The sequence below is a fragment of the Chionomys nivalis genome, chromosome 3 (assembly GCF_950005125.1).
Source record: "Chionomys nivalis chromosome 3, mChiNiv1.1, whole genome shotgun sequence".
In the NCBI taxonomy this organism is placed as follows: Eukaryota; Metazoa; Chordata; class Mammalia; order Rodentia; family Cricetidae; genus Chionomys; species Chionomys nivalis.
In genome coordinates, this window is record NC_080088.1 from 20,355,742 (window position 1) to 20,376,919 (window position 21,178).

General features: G+C 35.3%; 1 long non-coding RNA gene across 1 annotated transcript in view; it reads right to left on the minus strand.

Annotated features, from left to right (window-relative positions):
- Nucleotides 1-228: 228 nt before the first annotated feature.
- The window catches only part of LOC130871792 (uncharacterized), a 97,868-nt gene continuing 76,918 nt past the window's right edge, over nucleotides 229-21,178 (minus strand). Inside the window, exon 3 of the long non-coding RNA XR_009056855.1 lies at nucleotides 229-278. This is a non-coding gene — a long non-coding RNA (uncharacterized LOC130871792). The remainder of the gene's footprint in view (nucleotides 279-21,178) is intronic.

Consider the following 21,178-nt stretch of genomic DNA (forward strand, 5'->3'; position numbering starts at 1 on the left):
AACTGGACATTGATCACAAAACCAAACAAAAAGGTTTACAAAGGCAATCCATGCTGTAAAGTCTTCAAGGAAACCCATGAACAAAAATTCCAATAGCTAGCTCCACAAAAGGAAGGAAAACATCTTAGAACCAAGCACAGAATAATTTTCTCTTTAAAATATTGCTGGATAATTACACTTTACACTTGGGGTTTCCTTTTTTTTTGTTTTGTTTTACCTGAGATGGTTTCCTCCTATGCTCATTTTCTTCTCTTCTCATATACACTTCAAGTGTTCCCCTAAAACAACCACAAAAGGAAAATATCAGACAGTTGTCACCTACGAGGGGCATCGCTATGGATCGTGAGAATGAGAATAGATGACCGAGAAGAAAGCACAACGCCAAAATGAGGAAAACCCTTCAAAAGTCTTTTTCTTCAGGCTTGGCAGAGTCCAAGGGCCCCACCCCAGGATGCTCATATGACACAGAAATACTTCCACAGTGTGCATTTATGTGTTCGTTTTGGTTGGCGCTGCTTTCACAGGAACAGTTTTGAAAGTGAAAGGAGATGTTTCTTAAGGAAGCGACTAGGTGCTGCACAATGAAGTAGAGACAGCTGAAAGGGGGCTTGGATTTGGCATGGCGCTTAATAAGATAATTAGGAGTGTGAAGATTAATGGCTCCTAAAATAACATTCAAAATAATGTTTTTTTTTTAAACTAAAGGATCTTGAAACATGAAAACAGGTTTATCAATATTAATTAAGCCTTTGAAAGTTGGTTTTCCACTAACACAATGGAGGAATAAGAGGTATTCTGTAAATAATTAGTGAACAATAACCAATAAAATCAATAAAACATTTTATTCAAATGTTATGTGTGTATATATATATATATATATATATATATATATGGTCTATGTAATATCTCATAATTCTTTGCCAAGTAACCAAGAAGAAGGCAAAATAAAGCAGCTGTGTAACACTTCTCTTTGTTTATTCTGTGAGTTTCTGATATCATGAAGTATGATTTTAAAAGCATAACAATTTCCTAAAGTGTATTTCTCATGGATGATATTACCATACCAATCTTACTATGAAAACTATAACCTTAATACACACTGCATAGTCCAAAGCATTTTTTCTTTTCAGATTTTCCCCTACATATTTAGAAACATTTTTAAATAAAAAATTAAAATAGGATATATCATCTCCTCCTTTCCCACTGAACCAGGAAAAGCTGCATTTTGTCAAAAAATGTTGAACTTGCTTAGCAATTACCTTCTACAAATAGACAAAATAATTAGAATGTAATGTGTTCACCTGCCGAGTCAAAGCAGCTCTGAACTTGAAACAAGTTTGCACAGACTTTCCCCACCGAAGCAGGGAAGGACAACTTCCAACACTTTGCAACTGCTCTGGGGCAAATTCTTTTTCCATGTAATTTTAGAAGTAGAATTATTAAGGAACAAACTATTTTGCACTTAGCAACTGAGAATACGTGCTTTTCATCCCCATTTCTCTCCTACTGCAATTTGTATAAGTAACTCCCCTTAAACTCATTTTATTTGACATTTTTTGGGTATGTTTTTTCAAACAAGATTTCTTTTCAGAACTTAGAGAAGTTTCTTCTTTTGCATTTCAAATGTTGAGTCACAGAAAAGACTTTTACTTTTTTACTACTTAATTCTAAGCCCCTTTCTCCGCGAAAAGTAAAACAACTGGACACATAAATCATAGATAACACACTACTGTCTTTCTAAAACTTCTCTGCACAAGAGCACACACGTATTTCTAGAGGTTTTCTATTTTTCAGTTTAGTGTTATGCTAACGATTAGAGTAAGAAAGCAAAAGGAAGAAGTGTAAAGTGGATGATAAGTTAGTGAGAGTAAAGTATGAGACCCTGATTTATGTAAGAGAAGCATAAAGGAAACAACAAAACTTATACCTGATACGAAAGTGCAGGTTCATCAAGTGCAATGCACTGCGCTTAGGCCACAGTTTTTGAAATAGTAATCATAATAGTAGAATAATAAAATAAAAATAAAAACAAAAACCAAAGAAGGCTCAATTGGTTGTGTCGCCTTCAAAGCTGCTTTACAGAGCCCGGTGTCTCAGAAGTTAGTCAAGCCAAAGTTTGCTGGCTTTGGTTTGGTTTGCGTTTTTGTTTGTTTGTTTTCAAGCAGGCTCATCTCATCATTATCATCATTTTTCTGCGCTCTTGCAAGAACTGAGAAGCTCTGTTTTTTTGTGTTGTTTTCTTTTTATTTGCTGTTTCTTCAGGGCTCCTGCTATTTCTCAGCAAAGGAGGTCGAGAGGGCTTGTCGTCATTCTCTTCCTTCTCCGTATTCCAGGCACAAAGCATTGCGTAGAAGCTGTACCAATCCTTGCTATCAACTGGCAGCAGACTGGTAGAAGGTGGGAGAGACCCGGAATCCTTCCAGGCTAGGCTGACTTGAGAAATGAGGACTGCACACGTTTGCCTCCCGAACCGAAGGGGTGAAAGGCTTGGTGCCAGTTTGCTACTCGGCTGAAATGATCTCATGCTCACTACTCTGTCGTCCTGTTCGACCAGTTCAAATGCCTGTTCTTTACAAACCAAATACATACATAAATAAATAACCCAGCTACTTGGATTCTTCAGTAACCAAAAAGGCTATTAACATAATTTTTTTTTTTAAAAAATCAGCAGTCAGAAAAGGAGTGGGAAAAACACATATAATTTAAGGATTCACTTGCTATGCCTCAATATTCTGTTATTATTTTCCTTTTTCCTCTCTCTTTCGAGATAAGCAGCAGAATTTATCAGGCGTGAAAGGGACAGCCTCCTGGTGGCCTGCCAAAAACCCAGAATAAAGGCGAAGTTGTGCTTCAAAGCTCAGTTGCTTGCTGAGTCTGGCTAAAGTCAAGTATTAAGATCCACCATTTTCTGATCCTTGCTAGAAAAGAAGAAAAAAGTCAGGCCCGCTGCTGCTTCCAAGTCTCCGTTGGCACCATCACAAAATCTCAGTCGTCAGGTCACATGATTCTCTGCCAAATGTAGAGTGAGTGCATTCCCATCAACCATTCTGCTGATACTGCGAAGGCAGCTATTGTCTCGTTTAGACCCAAAGTTCAGCCCACTCTTCATTGAATTAGCTGAAAAACGCATCACCTTTGGGGGCTGGGAGTCATGGAAACGTCTACCTGGCAAGCTGCCCACTTTTTCTGCCCATCAACCAGAGATGGGATTGTGCTGCCTAACGCAGTGATGATTTGGAATGTGAAGAGTCGCCCAAAGTGAATCTGATTCTTGCAACGCCTGCTTCATTTGCACAGAAAACTCTGCCTTGTACTTAGGGGAGGAGAGAAAGAAAGAAAGAAAAAAAAATCTTTCCTACCAAAAGTAGCAAATAAAGGTCTGAACATGCCTACTTTGCAACTTTATTTCTCAACACACCCAAACGGTTCTCAAATGAGAAAACTGGATGCCCTGTTTTCTGATGTTTTCTTTGTCGTGAATACAAGCCCCGGACATTTGTTTTCTCCCACTTAAAGAATTCAAAACACAACAAAAACTCGGAGTTTTCTTTCCTTTTTTTTCTAATATTTTTATTGCTTTCTGATTTTTATCTAGCACCAACTTTGTACTACATGGCCACTAGCAGCAGAGATGCATTATTGCAGCCATCTCCAACAAAGTGGTCCCCTGAGAGGCTGAGTTGTCTCTTCCAGCAGGCAAAAGCCTGCAACTGGGTCTTGGGATAATCCCCACCACTACCTAGCCCAGCTGCTGTGCATGTTTGCTGAGAGTGAGACATGTGAGCAGTGCTTTTTCTGTTCTCTCACTGGCTACGCTTTGCCTGTGTGGCATGAAAGATGCCTTTGAAAGATGCAGGGAGTGTATCAACAGCTCTTAGGCAATAAAACGAACTGCTTCCCCCTCCCTGGTGAGTTTCCATTCTCGCATGCAATGAGAGTTCCCATGTACAAACATTTCCATATTTTCTAACAAAAGTGGACTGACTTCAGTCTCTATTTCCTTAAGCAGGATCTAAAGCCAAATAAGAAAGTAAGCATTGCTAGTATTTGAGCCAAAAGCTATAGGGTACAATTTCAAAGATCTATATTTTCATACTCCATTGAAAATTTTATAGTGATTATATCTAAAGTAAATTATGTTTGTAAGAAGTCTAAAATTAAGTTCAGTACCTAATATGAAAAATAGATCTGTATCCATCTCCAGGAACACACATAGTAAATAATATTTGACAATTCAAAGCATGACTTGCCTAAACCTTATTTGTGAAAGCCAGAGAATGAGAAAACCTCTTACCAATGGTTTCAAAGGATATTATCACACATTATTTTACTCATAAGGTCACTTTAGCAGCAGTAGGGCTGAGTCTCACATGCACATATGGGAAACGTCATGGAATCCTGCCTGTCTGTAATTGAAAACTGCACTCAGTTCTACACAGTAGAACATGACCTTACACGTGTGCTGAATTTTGCAATTTCTTTCCCCTAGACTGAAAAATTCTGGGCATAATTTTGCCAGACTTCTAACCATACACCTAAACATCATTGAGGGGACAATTGTGTATGGCAAATCTATAGCTTCAGTGTTGTAAGACTGCACAAAGTAGGTAATAGATATAATAGTGGAAAATTTAAGTTCCTAGTGACTGTTCAGGTTTGCAGCAATTAAGCACTAATGTTTGGTAAGTCTTTCAATAGACTCAGGGGAATAACAATAAGCCAAATGGATAAGACTCCCATGGGGTGTCGTTCAGTAACTACTTTGAAAGGAGAAAAGCTCACTACGAAACAGAGTGAAGCTAGTATCCAAAGGAAATTTATTATAGAGAGACTCTTCATGAAAATAGCAGAAAGAAATTGAAGAATGGAAGTAAAATGCATATTAAATAAATAAATTACAGTTGGAAATGTTTCACTCTGCAGTTTTCCCTTTCAATAAAAAAAGATCAGTAATTAGTTTCTAATACTTTTTATGTTTAACTTGCATAAAGAAACTAAAGGAGAAGTTGTATGGTGGCTTTCCAATTTTAAAAGAAAGGAAGGAAGGAAGGAAGGAAGGAAGGAAGGAAGGAAGGAAGGAAGAAAGAGGAAAATTTGTGTTAAGGAACATAAAATAAACATGCTTTTTAAAATCTTCTATTAATACCACTAATATCTCTAGAGAATAAAACAGATAGCAGGAGACTGTGACAGTTGACGAGAGAGCAACAGACTGTGATAGAAGAAGAGATAGCAAGAAAGCTGAAGACTCAGGATCTAAGGACAAGCATACTGGTGAGTTCCTTCACTTTTGCTTTTGCTGGGACTCCTTAGTCATGTGATCAGGAAACCAGTGGCCCCACAAGGACAATAATTGTTAGGATGTTGTCATTGTCTATAGTCACACACCACATAGGGAACTGTTGTCAAATTCAAACCCATACAAATGTCAACCTGAAGTCTAGATGCTGCCAAATTAAAACAAAGACCCCTGATGGCCTTTCCCCAACATCCTAGGAATATTTTAAGACAAGGCTACGGAAGGGTTAAGTGAGAGGATTTTGGGGGAGGGGAACAAGTGAAAACAAAGTGTAACCATACACATGCTCACACACACACATAATGGAATAATATTTTTGTACACTGTGAAGATGTGTCTTTGCCAAGGTGCCTTGTGATTGGTTTAATACAGAGCTGAAATGACCAATAACTGGGCAGGAAAAGGTTAAGTGGGACTTTCAGGCAGAGAGGTAAGAAAAGGAGATAAATATAAGGATGGGAGAGATGCCAGAGGAGACAGAGACAAAACATGAAGTGCAAGATGGAACAGAAGTAAAAAGCCACAAGACAAAACATAGATTAATATAAATGGCTTAATTTAAAGTATAAGAGTTAGTGGGAAAAGCCTAAGCTATAGGCCAAGCTTTCATAAGTCTCTCTGTCATAATTTGGAGACTGGTGGTCCAAGAAAGCCTGCTGCACACTCACATGCACACATACCCACACACAAAAGATGCCATGAAGCCGGGCGGTGGTGGCGCACACCTTTAATCCCAGCACTTGGGAGGCAGAGGCAGGCAGATCTCTGTGAGTTCGAGACCAGCCTGGTCTACAAGAGCTAGTTCCAAGACAGGCTCCAAAACCACAGAGAAACCCTGTCTCGAAAAAAAAAAAAAAAAAAAAAAAAAAAAAGATACCATGATAAAATCCATTAATTTCATGCCAACCAAAAATGTTGATGAATTAAAAACACAAATCTATAAAATAAGTCTCAAAACATTCAACAATTGAGATCATACAAAGGTGATACATTTGTTTGTTTAAATATTCATTTTCAGACAAAGTCTAGCTATGCACTTAAGTTGCCTGCAAAATCAAAATCCTCCTGCCTCTATGTTTTGACTTCTGAGGTTTCAAGAGTGTATCACTACACCTAGATTTCACAAAGTGTTTTTTGTTTAATTCTCTGGACTGACAGCTAGGGAGCCTCTATTGGACCGACCTAGGCCCTCTGCATGTGTGTGACAGTTGTTTTGCTTTGTCTGTGTGTGAGGTTCCTAGTAATGGAATCAAGATCTGCCTCCGGTGCTTGAGCTGGATTTTGGAACCTATTCCCAAGCTGGGATGCCTCACCCAGCCTTGATGCATGAGGAGGAGATTGGTCCTGCCTCAACTTGAAGTGCCATACTTTGTGGACTCACATGAGAGTAGATGGAAGGAGGGGTAGATGAGAGGTGGGGGGAGGGAGCAAGAGGAGAGGAGGAAGGGGAACCTGTGGTCAGTATGTAAAATAAATGAAAAAAATTAATAATAATAACAATAATAGTAATAAAAAATTACAACACATGTTTAAGTAATCCATGGATTACAGAGGAAGTCTTAACCAAGAAAAACAAAAAGAAACCATAAAAACATAGTGGAAAGTATGAAAACAGAAATTATAACATATAAAAATTTTTGGGATGCCTTTATAGTAGTGTTCACAGGGAAATTAATAATGGTAACTGTGTATACATTGAAAATATCTCAAATCATAAACCACTCTTTAACCTCAAAACCCATAATAGTAACTTAAGCTGATATGGGAAGGAAAAGTGAGTATAAATGAATGAATTTAAAAACATAAAAAGTCAATGAAATAATTTTTGGGTTCTTTTTTGGTACTGAACAAGTTGACAAAAATCTCACAAGACTTGAAAGACAGAAGATTCAGGCCATAAAAATTAGAAATAAAACAAGGGAGTCACGTCCAGATATAAAAAGATAGTAAGTGAAAATTCAAGACCACATGAAGAAAAATTGCAATTTTTCTGTGGAAATATATTAAGGCTTGTGAAAACTTTTTTGTGTTTGTGTGTGTGTGCTTCTGTGTGTGTATATGTGTCTATGTGTGTGTGTGTGTGTGTGTGTGTGAATGTGTAAGCAAAGGACATTTGGCCTATGGAGCTTCAGGTACAGGTGATCGTGAGAGACCACAGTTTTACTGGGGTGACTGGATAATTTCTCATAACTGAGCAGGAAGCATTATTAACTGCTCAGCCTCTTCTCCAGTCAAATCAAACTCTTCAAAATAATATATATATATATATATATATATTATTCATCTCAGTTGATGTAAAACTATTCAAGAAGTTGAATTTATAATTTAGAAGTTTCCTCAAAAGAATATATCCAGGCCCTGATGCATTACATGGACAATGCTAAACAATACTGACAGACATAACACCACATCTATAACTGTTTTGATCGAATAAAAAATGGGGAACAATGTCCTTTCATTTTATAAAACTATAATCCTGATTTTATATTCACATGAGACAATCTCTAAAGAGAAAACTACAAACCAACAACATTAATGAATTTAAAAACAAAAAGTCCTTAACAAGCCATTATCAAATTAAATTAATCAAGATATAAAATAACACATAGTATCAGGAGATAAAGTTTATTATAAGAATATAAGCCCTACTTAAAACACAGAACATAATTAATAATATTAAAAGGCTAAATAACAACAAACAAGTCATATGCCATTTGAAAAAAATGAACATCCATTCATGCATGGTTTAAAAACAAAACTAGGGAAAGAACAAAAACCCTTTAACTTGATAAAGATTTCTAAAGTAATCACAAAATGCCTTGTAGTTAATATTAATTTACATTTAATGATACAAAACTAAATACTATTTCCTTTAAGCTCAGAATCCAGGAAAGATTTTCAGGACCCAAACACTAATTCAATAAAATAATTCTGTATTTTGCAGCTAGAAGAAAAAGGGGAGCTAGTGGGAGTTAAAGGAGGAAATAAAGAGATAGATAAGGTAGCTAGGAGGGAGGAAAACAGAGAAAAAGAATCAGTAATACAACTAAGAACTGGTTACAAAATAAACAGAGGTAGATAGAAATTATAAGACTGAATATTGGTGTTTGCTACCTGTCCCTCTTTTTATGATGACCATCCTTTATTTCTTTCCACTTCCCACTTCATATTGCCTATACCCTGATCTTCACTAGGAAACTTCCCTTCCTCTCTTAGAACCCCTTTACACTTTCTTGATTTTGGTGTTTACTTCATGTTATATAACTTAGATCTGAAGATTTGGAGCAAGGAACCGCAGATGAGAGAATATGCAATTTTTGTCTGTCTGGGTCTAGGTTATCTGGCCCAGTATAATCTTTTCTATGACTGTGCTATACCTGCAAATTCTTGATCTCATTTTTTTCACAGCCAAATAGTATTCCGTATATACATGTACCATATTTTAGATATTCATTAAACTTTTAGGTTGTTTACATGCCCTGGCTAATGAGAATAGAGTAGCAATGTACACTGGTGAGCAGGTTTCTCTAGACACTGTGGAGTCTTCTGGATATATGCTAAGGAGTGGGATAGTTGAGTCATAAGGTGTTTTCATTTTTAGTTTTATGAGGATTCTCCATATTGATTTCCAGAGTGACTGTACCAGTTCATACTACCACCGACAGTGAAAAAAGGGTTCCATTTTTTCCACAAGCTTACCAGCATTTGATGTCTTCTACTTTGCTGATGTCAGTCACCCTGAGTTTTTGTAAACGTTGATGACCATTTTAAAGGTATTTTTAATCATTTTTATTTTTTCTATTGAGAACTCTCTTTTTAGGTTCCTAGCCCAATTTTTAGTTGGATCATTTGAAAAAGTTTAAAGAAATCATTTATTTTATAGTTATCTAAAATTATACACAATACATACATGTGTATATATGTACAAACTCTCTCTCTCTTTCTCTCTTTCTCTCTTTCTCTCTTTCTCTCTCTCTCTCTCTCTCTCTCTCTTTCACACACACACACACACACACACACACACACACACACACGTTAAAGGAAGTTAAGCCACTTGGGCTGAGAGTGCTCCACACAAACCCTAGACTAACAACAATCCAATATCAGGCACAAAAAATATCCTTTCAATGGTTGACAGGAGTGTTCAAAGTGACTGCAAAAGCAGTATAGATTATTAATGTAGATACATAAAGTTATTCTGAACTTTATATACATGCAAAGAATTAGATGAATTGCTTTGTGTATAAAAAGATTATATTAGTAAGAATTAATATATGTGATTCCAATGCAGATTGCATAATAGTATATTATTATAATATAGTAAGAATAGATATAATATAAAACTATAATAATAGCAAATTCAATTATTGATTATAATTTTACCAATCAAGACTATAGGTATTATTCAAAAATAGATACACCAGATAAGAAAAAAAATATTCAAGAAAGACATTCATTATACACACACATGTGCACACGCATGCACACTCACAGACACATATCTTAATGATTTGGGGCAAAGTTATTAATATTATAAAATGAAAGAGTGAAAATTATTTTATAGCACTGAGAAGGGCAAGTTACACATGAATAAGCTAAAACAGGCAATAAAAGATAGAAAGAGAACTTTGATCTATTTTTCACTCCTTTAACTAAAAATTCAAAAATTAAATATAAGAGAAAGTATATAGAACTTACAAAAATATATAAAACAAACAACTTTAAAATATGTGGTTAGGTGAGATTCCTAGAATCCAAACAAAAACATACAAGAATGGGGGAAATCTCATTTGGCTCAACCTTAGAAAGAGAATTATGGGGAACTAAGGAATGTGGAGGGCAGAAACAGTCTTCCCCATGGTTGATTATTGCCCACAATTATTGGTTATTCAATACAACATGGCCAGTCCTAAGTGTGTGTGTGTGTGTATGTGTGTGTGTGTAGTAATAAAGAAAAGGAAGCTACAAATTTGATTGAGCCAAAAAAGAAAAGGGACATTGGAGAGTTTTGGGAAGGTTAGACGGTGAAGGGTAAAATGACATAATTTTATTTTGATTTCAAATTAAAAAAAAATACTTTAAAAAGAAAAAAATGGCTCAGTGGTCTGTAAAAATTAAATACTTTTCATTTTCTGAAAGGATCCATTAAATATCTAAAACTGTAAACAACTAATTGTAAGAAAATATTTTCAAGCCATCTATTCAATGAAGCATGAAATTTCCACAAAATATGAAGCTACTTTACAACTCAAAATAAAAAAAAAACATTAATTGAAAGAAAAAATGTACAACAGAAATGAAGAGATTTCCACACCAAAAGGACAACAAATACTGTAGGGTAAAAATGCTTGCCAAAGAAACCAACCAATCCCTCAGCACTAAATCTAGCACACTGACCCTAAATCCACAGCCAGTGAAAGAAACACACCCTGGATCCAAGCCAAGGAAAGAAACACTTTATCCTGAACACAGAACCAAAGAATCATACCCTGACTCAGAAACCAGTGCCAAAGAAACATACTTTGTCCTGATAATCAGAACCAGTGAATAAAATATGCCCTGGCTCTAAGATTAGAACCAAAAGGCTAAAAAGAACCAGTAAAAAAATACAGTTTGGCCCTGAAATCAGAGCCACTCTATCCCTAACCAGCTGAAACATGAAACCAACCAATCCCTGAGTGGGAAAACCAACCAATCCCTGAGCAGGAAACCAACCAATCCCTGAGCACCCTGACTCTGAACCCAAAGCCAGTGAAGGAACACATCCTGGATCTGAGACCTGAGCCAGGGAAAGAAACACTGTATCCCTGACCCAGAACCAAAGAAACACGTCCTGACTCTGAAACCAGTGCCAAAGAAACACACTTTGTCCCTAGAATCAGCACCTGTAGAAGAAATATTCTCTGACCCTAAAAATAGAACCAAAAGGCTAAAAGGGACCAGTGAAAGAAACACAGTTTGGCCCTGAAATCAGAAAAATCTCCAACCCTGACCCACTGAAACATGAAACCAACCAATCTGCAAGCAGGAAAACTAATCAATCCCTGAGTGCAAAAACTTCTCCCTGGGAAAACTCCACCCCTAAAAAACTCTACATAAGTCCCTCTGCTGGTTCAGTTGCTGGATGTCCTTCACTACCCTGGCAGAGGCAGCCACTCTCCCAGGTTTATCCTTCCCAAATAAATCCCATTTTCAAAAGGGTCTTGGGTGAAGATCTTCATTTGTGGTGCAGAATAGAAGAACCTGGCTGGGAAGTCCCTTAGGGGACTGAGAATAAAAACCTTACTGAGACGATCCATTGAATGGGGTGGTGGGAACTGAGCAAAGCTGAGCAGAAAAGGTAACAACTTTTTGCCAGAGCCAGAGGGTGATGTGGGATTCCCCTCTGTATGCTGTGAATATGTTTTAATGCCATTGGTTAATATAGAAGATGCTTTGGCCCATGGCAGGGCAGAATAGAGCAGGCGGGAAAACTAAACTGAATGCAGGGAGAAAGAAGATGGAATCAGGAAGATGCTGCGTAGTTGCCAAAGGAGAAAGATGCCAGAACCTTCCCCAATAAGTCACAGCCTTGTGGCAATACACCGATTAATAGAAACGAGTTATTTTAAGATATAAGAGCTAGTAGGAATACATCTAAGCTGTTGGCCAGGCAGTGTTTTAATTAATATAGTTTCTGTGTGATTATTTGGGTTTGGGGAGTTGGGAAATGAATGCGCAGTCTCTATTTATGGGAAGAGATTGCTACATGTCTGCAGGGGCTTCCCTTTAACAGAGTGAAGCAGAAATAAGATCTTGGGTGCAGAAGAAGAAAAGGAGGATAGCTCGGCTAGGACTTTTCCTTAGAAGAACAAAGCAAACCACAGCTGTAACTGCTCTTTCTAGCAGAGAAGCAATATTGCTATATCCTTCAGGGAGTCCACCCCCCACTGCACCTCAACTTCAGGTAGCCTGGCTTCCTGACAAGTCAGCATATCTCTCCTTCTAGGGCTGAGCTGCCTTATTGTGGCTCTACCCATCCCAAGCTGTTCTATTGAGGCTCTAGGTATAACCTGGCTTTCTGATAAGTCAGGATATGTTCGCACATCCAGAGCTGTAACCCTCACACTCGCTTACACATACCAGTAGAGTCTGAAAAATAGTAGCCTTTGATAAAAATGAAAAGCAAAACCTCAAGGAGATGACTCAAGTTTCTTAGAAAAGGTGAAAGAAAACACTGCCATCACTAAAGGCCTACTAAATAGCTTCCATGTTGCTTTTAGAGGAAAAAACTGAAGCCACTACTCTGAAAAAAAAATTAGCTTATTCTTTTAAGATCCAATAATAAAACTACATGATTTCTAATCTAGTAATAGCAGATTTCACAAAATTGTCCTCTGGCTTCCACATTGTCACGTGCATGCCCACAGACATGTGTGTCTCACACTTATATGATAATTATATATTAATTTTTTCCCAAAGAAGTGAAAATTTATGTTGACGTAAAAGTCTGAATGCTTACAAAAATTATATTCATTATAAGCAAAAACTGGGAAACTCCAATATTTTTCAGTTGATGACTATTAAAGTAAACTGGCCTATATCCATACAATGGAATATTATTCAGCAATGAACTCAGGAACAAAGTAATGATGCATACAACAGCCTAGATGGTTTGGGAGGACTATAGGGTATAAGAAAGCAATGGCGAAATTTCTCTATAATTGCATTTCTACACTTTTTAGAATTTCATAGAGGTGGCAAACAAAAAATTTAGGCATCAAGTCTAGGGAAGAATTGGGAAAACCATAGGTATATTGAAGAACAATGCAAGGAATCTTTAGGGAGCTGGAAAATAACATTAACAGTGTCAACAACTTCCTTATACCACTGTACTGTGCCCTAATGATTTTCAAAACGCCACCAGTGAGGGAATAATAACACATAGTTTACCTGTTTTCACTTTCCTTAAGCTACCTCAAAACCAGCAGTTGGAATCTCTTTGAAAGTAACTCATGCAAAACAGTAACTGCTTTACTTGTTATTTGAACCCATTTTTTTCTACTTCTATGAAGAAAAGAGTCAATAAAAATGTCTTCAGGTATAAATTGCCCATTGTCTTTTGGGGGGCGGTTAAAATTTCATAGATGTGATTCAAAAGCAGTGCCTAGGACATCTAGGCCTGTTAGCTTATGAGAATGTCCTATGTCAGAAGACAGCAAAAGTCTCCCGAAGGCTGAGTAATGAATACCTCACAGGCTTTGTGTTGTGTGGCATCTATCTATCCAGTTGCCTAACTTTGCTTTTGAAACATAAGACGCTGCCAGAACAATATACACGTGAACTGAAATGCCCTCTCCCAAAAACCACCTAATGCATTCAAGTTCTTCATCGCTTCAGTGAGAAATAATGCTTCCTCTTACAGTGACCCTTCGATCCTGTCTGCCTTGACAGTCATTAAGTAATGAATCACGGAAGAAAAAGTCATTGAAGATCCAGATTTATTTATAGTGAATGTTTAATAGAATGATACAAACAACTGAAAGACAGGATACAGTAGTGTGAGGTAGTTATAGGGAGTGCTTGCCCGATGATGGATAGATGGGCAAAGATGTCATAGCTAATGGGGAAGAAAAAGTAGCTGGTGACCATAAAAAGGATGAAATTAAACCTGCTCAAGACCCAGTCACAGTCAGAAATCTAAAAGCCCTGCCTAAATGTCATTATCGCTGTATTTTGTACAAATTTTGGAGTCCTAATCCTCCACTGAGATCATCTGGACAAGAGTAGGCATCTAAAGTGACTCTCATATTGTAAACATACCTTTCTTCAAATTATCCTTAAGGAAAGCATAAAAGCCAATTTTTAATTTTTTAAAAATAAGAGTGTTCTTACCCAAGAGAATAAGAATGAAACACTATTATTTAAATCACAAAAAGACTTCAGAGTTCTTAGACAATAAAGCTTGGGATTTCTTTAGTAACTTAGAACGATTGTAATGTCCTTAAAAACAAACTGATTTGTAATGATACCCACAACTAAGGTTCCCATTCTATATTTCCTTATAATCTATTAGACACCAACAGAGTCTCTCTCTTTTTTTTTTTTCCAACAGAGTCTCATTAGGAAATCATGATGTCATCTTAGCATCAGAAAGAAACTGATGAAAAGTTTTAATAAAAATAAAAATTATTAAGTGAGGACAATTTCTAAAAATACCAATAATGTTAAATGAAGTTTAATAACTACTCACATAGTCTGTACACATGATTAAAAGTCATACTAAAATCTCTGGAACAGGCATTTGCAAATAAAGTGATATTAATATTTTTGGTATTCTTCAGATATAAATATGATGATAAAACTTTTAAATAAATCAATTCAGTTGACAACTATGAGACAATTTTCCCTAAATTCATTTTCATGAGCACAAAGGAAATTCATGCAACTAGAGGTTTCTTTCTAGGACTACACTACCCATCATGCACTGGGGAAGAAGAGCAGTGCAGTTAAGCAATGATGCTATAATGGTATTTTAGGTAACTTCATATTTTAATCATATACATTGTTAGTATGGATTTATAGATTTAAATTTTTATTTCAAAATAGAGAACCAATATGGTAAAATATCTGTACATTAATAATTAGTAATAATTTCAAATACCCCTTTCGATATTTTGCATATATGGATAATTTCAGAACTAGAGGTTTGGCTCTCAGGCAACTGGCAAACTCGTTGGAGCCTTTGAATAGTTTAAGAACTGACACACAAAAATCACTGCTATGAAATCACACAAAGCCAAATCTGAATAGTCCAATTTGATATTTAGTAACCAAACAATTTGTTAAAAATTCATGCTGTAAATATTCTGTTTACGTGAGATATTAAGTATATTTCAGTGCTATTTTAAGAATAGCATAACTCATGTCATGTTTAAAATAAATAAATTTACATAGTTAATAATGACACAGAAAAGTTAAAGCATTTGAGAAGAGGAAAGGGACCCAGCTTTGTGGTAAAGGAAGCAAATGTGGGTAATTTCAGTGTTTGATAAATATGTTGAGAGTCATTTATATATATATATATATATATATATGGTTGAAATGTCACAATGAGACTCATTATTTTCATAATTAATGTAACTAAAAATGTTTATAAAAATGTGTTGGGAGGCCGGGCGGTGGTGGCGCACGCCTTTAATCCCAGCACTCGGGAGGCAGAGGCAGGCGGATCTCTGTGAGTTCGAGACCAGCCTGGTCTACAAGAGCTAGTTCCAGGACGGGCTCCAAAACCACAGAGAAACCCTGTCTCGAAAAACCAAAAAAAAAAAAAAAAAAAAAAAAGTGTTGGGGCTGAAGTGATTCCTTAGTGGCTAAGAGCACTGACTATTCTCTCAGACTGCCTGTGTTTGACCTCAGCACACACATTACAGCTTACAAGTATCTGTAGCTCCTGTTCTAAAAAACGTTTTTGGCTTCCAGGGTCACTGAACACAGGTCGTACACAGTCATACGTGCAGCTGTACACAAAATAAGAAAACAGTTTTTACAAAGATGCAAAAGATCATCCAAAGTTTAGCTGCCTCATTAATTTTCCTGTAAGAAAAGCATTGGGGTTCGCTATGGGTAGTTTATATCCTAGTCCCCCCTCCTTAGTGAGGCTCACTAATTATGTATGGTGGTCGCAGAGATGTGATATCATTCATTATTCCAGGAGTAATGGCTTGTCTTAACTGATTTCAGATTCAAAAGGGAACGGGAGACTATTAAGACCTTCCCTACTAACAAATGGAGGTGTGTATTTAGCGTAATTATTGAAGTCATGATAGTCTTTCTCAGTGGAAAGTGCCACCAGGATTTTCTGGACGTGATAATAAGCAATCATATCATTCCGCCTATTACATTATCTGAAGCAAGTGTTCTCAGTCCTTGGTAACAGTGTGAACCGATGGTGTCAGGTCAAGAGGAACTTCTGATCTTAGGCAATATCTTCCACTGATAACTAAAGATCAAGACTTACTAATGTAACTTTACAAATAGGAAGAAGTTTGTGCAACTACAGTTTTCTTTGCCAGGGTAACAGTGCCTGTCATGCATTTAGGAAAATGACTCTTTTTTTTTCATTACAAAAAAATAATTTTTAAATTTTAAGAGTATTTGTGAAATTCTACATACATTTCTTCCCAGCTCCATAAGTATGCATTTGGAAAATATTATACATTTTCACCTATTCAGCACAAAAAACAAGGTAGTTTCTATGTTTTCTAGGTAGATTTTGTGTGTTTGGTATCAATATTCTGGGGTTTGGTTCTGTAGGTGAACATAGTATCTTAACTTTGCAATGGAGCACGAAACTGTGACCTCTTTCACATTTATATACATATATTACATTATATATAATATATTACATTATTCATGCTAATATATATTTTTATATATAGTATGCTTCTCCACTAGTGAAAACATTCTATGTCTATGTAAGCTATTGCCTATAGCAAAAGCTCTACAGAGATCTTCAAAAATACAACTTAAACATTCAAACCCTAAATTAGTCATTATATTTTTAAACTTTATATTTTACTGTACTTATATTTTTAATCAATAGTTTTTGTTTTACTGGTTTCACTTCTCTTACTCATCAAGATGCACTTGTAACTCTCAGGACCTATTGCTAACTTCTTTTCTTATTTGTTTATTTGCCTGTGTTTTTGAGATGCTGTCCCATTTTGCAGTCTTGCCTGAACTGAAACTCACTATGGAGACCAGACTGGCTTCAAACTCATAGAGATCTTCATGCCTCTGTCCCATGGGCACTAGGTTTAAAGGTGTGTGCAGTCACAACAGCCCTATGCTAACTTCGTAAAGAATAATCTCTGCTGCCAAAACTATATTAAGTAATCAAGCCACTACCATAGGGTCAGGGAACCTTCACTTCTTTAATGTTGAATAGGTGATCAGTGATGTGCATGTAGAAACCACTTTACATGAAGCAGTCTTCAAAATGTTTAATCAATTTTGAAATGATAAAGCTTAATAAATGTTCTTTACCACAAAGAAATATGTTTCTCCAAAGGTCAAATGTGCATATTATCCTTAAATCATATGCACATTTAGAGACATGAAGGAATAAGGTAAAAAGAAACATGCGAAAACCAAGTCGACAACTGATTTCTATGGTCCTAGACATTAGCAGTTAAATACTAAAAATAGTTATATCATATTTAAAAATTTATTACAAGCATTGACCACTTGCAATTATAGATTTTATAGGATTCATATTACAAGGATCTCCTAGAATTCCAGATTACAATAGATGTCTGCCAAGGAAGAACGGTGTTGCTGTCATGACTATCAGGGTCTTAGGAGCAAGTTAGACACAAAAATGACATCGTTAGTTTTGTAGTTATGTAGTCCAATATTTCAATATACTAGAAGGTAAGTTCTGTAACTTGACCATTTAAAAATAACTTTGAAATACACTTATTAAATGTAAAACATTCCATATTCCTTAATGTAATATGTTTTTATTGTTTTAAAATGGAAATGATATGAAAACTGGAGCATGATGTATATGTTTGCATCCACTTATAGTTATTCTTATAGCATGTTTTTAGTATAGAAGAAAAATTGTATAAAGTGAGCTAAGGGAATTAAATGTAATATCTAGGTATGCTGAGTGCCTATTGTGACTCAAAATAGCCTCCAATAATTTGAGTTCACACTTGCTTAACAAGCATAATTCTTTGATTATTGGAATCTGGGGGACAGAGATGGACTGTATAGTCACATGTGCTTTGTTTTCTTCATAAACAATGCATCTCTATCTATAGTGCTTAATTACAGGTATTATAATTTGGTTATGGAGGTTGCTCTATGATAAATTTCCAGGAAATATCATGAGGTCATAATATGTGCAGGTGTGTCCACAATCGTTTCTTGCATAGGTTGAGTGAACATAAACAACATGCCTCATTTCAAAAAGTTTATTGCTTAACTTATACTATATAATACATTTTTCCAAACATACTGTAACAAACATCTCATTTATAGCTACTAATCTGTATAATTATGATATTCCAAAATTTATCTTAGCAGTTGACCACTCACAATGTCTTTATTATCTGTTGTCAAATTATTATGAAAATTTCCTTGAAAGGAATGAAATATTGTGAAAGTAGCCTTCTTTTTATCATTCAAGATATCATGTTTGGTAGTACTAAAGGAAATATATGTCAACTTAATCCAAAAAATGCAAAAAAAATAGCAAACAGACAAAAAAATTCCTAATATTGCTAATACAGAAGAAAGTCTTCACAATTAATGAACATTCTGAAATGCCATACTGGCATAAATTTCATATGCTTAGAACACAGTATGACTGGATCCTATAAAGACGATGGGTCAGTTAAGGTTTCAGGTAGACCAGAAAACCCATTGTGGTTCAGATGAAAAACACATAGGCTCATGGGTTTGGATATTTAGTGGCTCTATTTAGAGAAGTTATGAAAGGTTTTTGCAGGGAAGGGTTTTTCTTGAGCAACTGAGTCACAAATGACGTGGTCTGAGGGTCCGAGGATTTAACACCTTACCAATTTCTTCTTCTCTCTTTCTGCTTCCTCTGATGGACATGAAAGTGTGATCAAACAGTTTCATGCTTTCCATGACTGCCTTTATGCCTGCTTGCCATGATGGATTCCTCTGGAACCACAAGCTAAAACAAACCCTTTTATACTCTTTCCAAACAGGAATAAAACAACAATGACCTTACTGGGCTTTGAAAGTATAAATTGGGCAGATCCACCCAAAAAAGGTGAAAATGTCTTCTACAAAGTACCTCTTAAATAGTGTGAAATTTAATATCATTTTCAAAGGTTCAGACTTTGATGGCCAATTGAATAGGTTAATTAATGAAAAGCTATGTAAAATAAAAATTTTCAGCAGTGTTTTTATAAAGGTCAAAGATGCTACCATTATTGTCTGTTTATATGAAACAATGTGATTTTACATAAACTATGCTATTTAACATCTTAAAAATGAAGTAGTGCATATGGACATGTTTTCTTATATAGATCAATATATAAAAGATCAGATGAAGGCTGAGAGGCTTATATCATTGATAGATATGACCATAGGTTATTATACATATTATATATATATATATATATATATATATATATATATATATATATACCTAAAGAACCTAAGTTCACTGGTTCATATCCAAAGGCTATTTTTTTTCTTAAGGAGCAGGTTATATATCTTTTTTTTTTTTAACTTGGGAAACTTTAATTGTTGCATTTTTGCTTCCTGTCTCTCACTTCCTCACTTCCACTCTCTGGTCCCATTTTTTTAAAAATATTTATTTATTTATTATGTACACAATATTCTGTCTGTGTGTATGTCTGCAGGCCAGAAGAGGGTGCCAGACATCATTACAGATGGTTGTGAGCCACCATGTGGTTGCCGGGAATTGAACTCAGGACCTTTAGAAGAGCAGGCAATGCTCTTAACCACTGAGCCATCTCTCCAGCCCCTCTGGTCCCATTTTTATCTCTGATCTTTTGCACCATAGCAGCACAGATAGGAGGAGAAAAAAAATACAAGATTATTTTTCCCATGCAATCACCACAAGACTATTTAGTCTAGTTAAAACATTAGGTTTGGTGAGCAATTAAAATTCAGTGAAAATAAATAAAATTAAATGGTCTTGAGTATGGTAAAATCTTAATTGTTCTACTCACTTTGAGCAGAAGAGCAACAGCAACAAAAGCACCAGGAATAATATATATTGTTCTGTTTTAAAGATGACTACTTGATCATCACTAAATAAAATTTTAAGAGAAATTACTATTTATCAAATAATACAAAATATTTTGTGACTATGTTCTTCCATAAAAGGCCTATTTAAAAATATTTTTGTTTAAATATTTGCAAATTCAGTAATGGGTTTCTATTATTAACTTATATATTTTTCAAACATAACTGAATTTCTTTTGATGATAACTTCTCTATATACCGAGTTGAATCTGCAAAGGTTAAAGGAATCACATGCATGATTAAAAAGTACTGTATGCTATTATATGGCTGTGAATTTTAGATTTAAACCAAACTCCACTATTTCTCTACTTAAAATAGAAATTTTGGCTAAAGATCTAAATATGATCTTCATGAAGACAAAATTTTATTTGTACACATAAACAGAGAAACATTTTATTCTTCTAAACTATAAGTATCATGATGATTCTTAAAGATCTGTCTAAAACCAGATCTTTAAATTTGCTTACACAAATTTTTGTTTATTTTAAATATTTAGTGGTGTGTGGTATTTGTTTTTGAAAAAAATTCTGGATTATATGTGATGCAATACTATTTAAGAAAAATTAGAAGCCAAGAAAAGCCAAAGGAAAACATATAATTATCCTATAAGACTGTCCTGCCATTTATTTAAATAGTAATTACAACTTACTATTTTGTAGAAAAAACTGTGACTCTGGAGTAATTATGAGGATCTTTCTCTTTCCTGGGGGAACAGCATGCTCTCTGTTCTAATCTATATTAACTCAAGATGAAAACATATGGGGTTTAGATAAATGTGTGCATGCACTTGACAGTTATCATGAAACGTTACATTCAGAATAAATGAAACATGCATTATGATAAGCAGGAGAGTTTTAGAGTTTAAATTATGTAATTAATATAATTCCTTTAGTATATTTTTAACAACTGAAAATTCAGTTGTATTTATTCATATACAGCAGATGGGTTGGGTAAGAAAAAATGTAAAACAGGGATAGAAACTTAAAATGCTATAGGAAAAATCAGCGAAGTAATATTTCAAATACCCTTTTCCATAAATACAGTATTCTTCTGGCTCTAAAAATATGTTTACAAATGTGTTTC